This window comes from Bacillus rossius, chromosome 17, assembly GCF_032445375.1.
Source record: "Bacillus rossius redtenbacheri isolate Brsri chromosome 17, Brsri_v3, whole genome shotgun sequence".
Classification (NCBI taxonomy): domain Eukaryota; kingdom Metazoa; phylum Arthropoda; class Insecta; order Phasmatodea; family Bacillidae; genus Bacillus; species Bacillus rossius.
In genome coordinates, this window is record NC_086344.1 from 29,244,023 (window position 1) to 29,250,053 (window position 6,031).

The following is a 6,031-nucleotide window of genomic DNA, read 5'->3' on the forward strand; positions in this document are numbered from 1 at the left end:
GGAGCCAGTACATCTGCAGCTGGGGGCGGTTGAAATTATGCAAGTGGATGATGTAATCGCTTCTATATCGACGCCGGACTGTGAAGGCATCGATTGTGTACGATCGTCGATTATGAAGACATTTTGCAACAGCTGGTGCACGTTTCACTACGACGTTTGTTTACTTGATTTCTTTCCTGAACCCGACGAACGGAAATAGTTGCTATCATAAACAAATCATGCATACCTGAAGGACTTCTTAGTGTTCAAACATGATTATAATATACATATGTATGGACGATTACCTGTTACGTACACGATTTCATGTGCAACACACGGCCGTGTCCATGACACAGCCACTCCCCCTTTTTTTTTATGTGACGTCTAATAAATCGATCAACGCCGGCTGCACGCACGAAAAAGTGTCTCGTTTCGCACATTGTCCCGTTACGCTGTGTCCCGTTACGCTGTGTCCCGTTACGCTCATTGTACGCTTGCGCCGCATCTATCTCTCTTCCACTCCATTGGAACAACCATCGATTTGACTTTTTCGAGGCACATTAAACTTGAAACACTCCCATTCGTTTCCTACTTTTCCTATCATCGTCCTATCCTTAACAGAATAACACAGATTGGAAGAAGTTAAATAGCAAACATGTACAACAGTTATAGTTAAAATAATCTCTTCGTTAAAGTAATAAATATATTTGAATTAATGAGTGCAAATAAAAGTAAATTTATCAATTAAATTGTAGATTTCATTTCACTCCTCCTTTGTATCCATACAAAATAGTGATAATTCAATAAAAATGATTCAATTTTATTCATAAAAGTATGCAATCATTTCATCAATGTTTTGTTATGACGTTTTCACGTTTAACTATCGTCCGTAAACCGACTTTACAGAAAACTATTTTTTTTTAACTAATAGCAATGACCTGTTGATGAACAAAAAAAATTAACATGGCAGGTGAAACCCCGCCTTAAAGACCTCGATGACGGAGAAGACTCCAGGATCGATCCTTTCTCCTCTGCAATCTCTTCACACTTCCATCCGCTTCCTGTGCACGAGCGCGCCGGCGGGCGAAACGTCATTCCGTTACCCCAAATGCGCGCTTCACTGCGCAGCGGACTGGATTGGATCATCAGTCGCAATAAAAGTAAAAAAAGGGGGGGGGGGTTGTCTGTAAAGTCGGTTTACGGACGATAATTTTACGTGATAACGTCAAAAGAAAACATTGATGAAAAATTGCATACTTTTTAATTTTTCAAATATTATTTACAGTTTTTTGCAAAATTTTATTTACATAATTTGTTTAAATGTAATCACGAACAATTATTTTAAAAAGCCCACCTTAACCTGTTTGATATTATAGAAGATTTTCTCTCACGGTGGGTTGGCCGATTCTTGCACGCTCGGCTCAGGCGGAACGTGACGATGAGACATGCTTTTTCGTGCGTGCAGCCGGCGTTCATCTATTTATAAGACGTTATCACGTCAAAAAAAACGGGCACGTGGATGTTACTCACGTTTCAAGTGTAACTTCTCGGACAGAGGAATAAGGCAATTTGTAAGGTACACAAATTTTTTTCTTGAAACAAGTGTACAAGTAAGTGCGCAAGTGTAGAATCTTACGTGCGAGTGAACTCATGAAGAGATTTGTTTAGTATTTAAGTAAAGATTTATATACTGTTGTAACTTATGTAATTGTACTGCGGCAGGCCAACTTGATTTCTGCTCACCACAGTTTATCCTAATAAATTACTCCAATTACTATAATGTTGGCTCTTATTCCGTCCCAAGTTTTTATTTTCCTAATTTGGAAAACTAAGTGATTTGGAGTCCACTACAATGTTAAAAATGTACACCTTATAATTTTTTGAAGAACGCTGGTTTAAAATTATCCAGCTATCTTCGTAAATTTACTTACGAGTAGCAAGTTTCCACTTTGAACGTGAATCTACAAGAATACTATTCTAAAGCTGGTTTAGACTACTGCAAAAAAAAAAACTCAACTATTGAAATTCATATTTTGAAATACTTCATTGTTTATACGAAGAAACAGTTATCTGAAATTACGAAAAACTCTTCGTTTCTTTCAGGCAAATTTTTCGTTGAAAGACTCGTAAATTTACTGTAATTTATAAAAAAATAAAAAATAAAAAAAATTTAAAAAATGTATAACTTTAATGACTTTTTTCCTCTGACCTGACTAAAACTAAGTGCATTTGTAAGTGGTGTCCAGTTTAGGTAGGGACCTAGGTGCATCTCAGGCTGACGCCTATACGCCTAGTCATGCTGGGATGAGTCATGCATGTTTCATTTGCCTTGTGCGGGGATTGGCCAGCCATGATTAACTCCCCTATCTTAAATCCAAGACTTAAAAGTATGTTAATTTGGGCATACTTGCACACTTTTACACTTGCATGCTTGCACACTAGCATTCTTGAACACTCGCATACTTGCATACTCGCATACTTGTACACTTTCATACTTGTACTCTAGCATACTTGTACACTAGCATACTTGTACACTAGCATACTTGTACACTAGCATACTTGTACACTAGCATACTTCTACACTAGCATACTTGTACACTAGTATACTTTTACACTAGCATACTTGTACACTAGCATACTTGCATACTTGCACTCTTGCATACTTGTACACTCGCATACTTGTACACTTGCATACTTGCATACTTGTACACTTGCATACTTGTACACTTGCATACTTGTACACTTGCATACTTGTACACTTGTATACTTGTACACTTGCATACTTGCACTCTTGCATACTTGTACACTCGCATACTCGTACACTCGCATACTTGTACACTCGCATACTTGTACACTAGCATACTTGTACACTAGCATACTTGCATACTTGCATACTTGCACTCTTGCATACTTGTACACTTGCATACTTGTACACTTGCATACTTGTACACTCGCATACTTGTACACTCGCATACTTGTACACTCGCATACTTTTACACTCGCATACTTGTACACTCGCATACTTGTACACTCGCATACTTGTACACTTGCATACTTGTACACTTGCATACTTGTACACTTGCATACTTGTACACTTGCATACTTGTACACTAGCATACTTGTACACTAGCATACTTGTACACTAGCATACTTGTACACTAGCATACTTGTACACTAGCATACTTGCACACTAGCATACTTGCACACTTGCATACTTACCCACGTGAAACCTGCATTGGTATACACGCGGAAAACCCTGGGCACAGTCATGCGGGATGCAAGGGAATGCATTAAATTAATAGCGTAAGAGTGTACAGGACACAGAGGATGGGTCTGGATGAAGAGTTGTACAGAGGAGAGAGGGGTTGGGGCACTTAGACGCAAGGTCAGTTATTCATTCTTGTTCGGGACTGAATGTTGGTAACCAAGGACGCAAGAGCCACTGGTGGTGAGTGGCTGAACTCAAATCACCCACTAAGACCATGGAGTTAAGAATTTCCAGGACGTAGGTGAAGTCACTTTTTAACCTCACCGTCGCCATATTGTGACGCCCAAAAACATTGCGGAAATGTATCTCGACCACGTCTAATGATGGTTAGTGAGTATGAATTAGGATCTCCGTCGTATCAGATCAAAGTATGGACAACTCCTTGTTTCTGTAAGTTGTTCGAAATAATTGAGATGCTCTGTGTTTAAGAATAGGAACTCAAGTCCAATATTATATATATATTTCTGTGCTGTGATAGACATTTGTAAAACAATCCATTACAAAAAAACAGTATCTGCAACTTTTATTCTAAACTGCAATGTATGTATGCGTGTTCAGGGTTTTTAGGGTTAGGTCATAGTTAGATTGCTCTGGGTTATCGTTTACTAAACGTAAGTAAATTTACAATAAATTTAAAAGCAACTGGTTTCCGGTAAAGCAATTATGATTCAGGTTTTTCGTTTGTTTTTTTTTTTTTTTCGCAAACTTATCCAGACGAACGCTGGGTCGGTTTGGTTTAATGTTTTTAAATATTATTTTTATTGTTCTGAATTGTTTTATATTGCGTGCGTATTCGATACATGACACAATGAATATGTTTGCGATGAGTATATACACATAAATATTGTTCCAGATTGTTAAGTCTCTCTCTCAATGTAACTGGCAATATCTTGAGTCCGTTTAATACCATTTCCGTGAAACAACACAGGTTGGATTTGTAAGGGGGGAAATAAATATTTTAAAAAAATCCATAAAATAATCTTTTTAGTTCTTTGAATGGAGTAATCTATAAGTCGATAATTTCAGTAAGGCTCTCTAATGGATAAGCGTTGTTTTACAGGAATGATGGTTCTTTGCTGTAGACAAGGGTTGGCCAGGGGTGTGTCATTTCTGCATGATTATATTGTGTGTGTGTGTGTGTGTGGCCGTTGTTATGCCATGTTGGTTAGAGGTCCTAAACATTGTCTGAAGTGTAATGTTAGTATTTTAGAAACAGTTTTAAATGACTTTTTTTTTAATGTGTGTGTAACATCTTAGCTCTCGGTATACGACATTTGGTGCGAGTTAATTTCGCAAATACGACTGAAGTCAAGAAACGGAAATTCTGCTGCCATCTGTGGCGGATGGCGCGAACCGAAGTTTGCAAAGCCAAAAAAAAAAAGGAAACTTTATATTATTAACTGATGAATGGATTTTAAAAATACGGGGAGTATTTTAATAAAATTCCTTGTCGAAAATAAGGTCAAAAGCCGGGTTTTTTTTTTCAAGTATTTTTTTTCTCTCTCTTTTATCAGAGCTGTTTCATTATATAGCTCAAAAATTTCTGTATGCAAATGGCATGATTCGATAAGTCGACGTGGCCGCAATGGGCAGCGTATTCCAGCGACGGTTGTGGGAACTACGTGTGATTTGCTTTAAAAAGAAAAAGAAGAAGCTAAAAAACCACAAATTGCATGCATTTATTATAAACCGGTGTTATATTTTAAGAATCCCACGTTGAGTCTCGTGTCTGAGTCTCAGTGTTTGCAACAATAGATGAGAGAAAACTAACACAGGCACGCGCGAAATTTACTCGTTACCGAGGTTTTTGAATGTTACGCATCGGGTAGTTACCACAACGCCGAAATACCATAACGCCGAAAGTCAAAATTGACCACAACGCCGACTGTACCACAACGCCGACTGTACCACAGCGCCGACTGTACCACAACGCCGAATTACCATAACGCCAAATGTCAAAATTGACCACAACGCCGACAGCTAGAAAACTGCTGTGTACCACAACGCCGAAATAACAACTGAATGAATTTGTGTGTGTTTCTTAAATGTACCTTAACGCCGAAATACCACAATCAAACCTAACATTATCTAACCTAACCTAGCGTAATATAGCCTATCCTAGCCTAACCTAACCTAACCTAACCTAGCCTAACATAACCTAGTGTAACCTAACCTAACCTAACCTAGCCTAACATAACCTAGTGTAACCTAACCTAACCTTTGTGGCAGTCCTGCAATTTTTTTCGGCGTTCGTGTATTTCGGCGTTGTGGTGATTCGGCGTTGCGGTAGGTACACAGCAATTTTCTAGCTGTCGGCGTTGTGGTTAATTTGGCATTTCGGCGTTGTGGTATTTCGGCGTTGTGGTGCGTCCCCTTACGCATCTCATGGCGAGAGCTGAAGGAAAACAGCTTCAGGGATGGCGAGGGTTAAAAGTGACTATAACTGCTGCGTCACGTCACGGCCGTGTCTCCTGACGATTCCAAAACTCCGCGGCTGTAGGTCAGGCTCTGTCCCTGTTTCCCAAAGGCACGCCCCCTTTACCCCCTCCCCTCCTCACCCAACCGGGGGTGGACCGCAACATGAGCCACGCCGCAACATGAGCCACGCCGCAACATGAGCCTCTTGCGCGAGACGCCTCGGCAACCACGGCCGCCTAGAAGACATGACTCCCACCCTTCTCCACTTTAAACACTCCCTCCCCCTCCTCCTACCAGGGGGTGGGATAAGGAGAGCAAGTTCTCGGAGCTAAAGGAGGACGCACGATCGCCATTGGCCGTGCGATG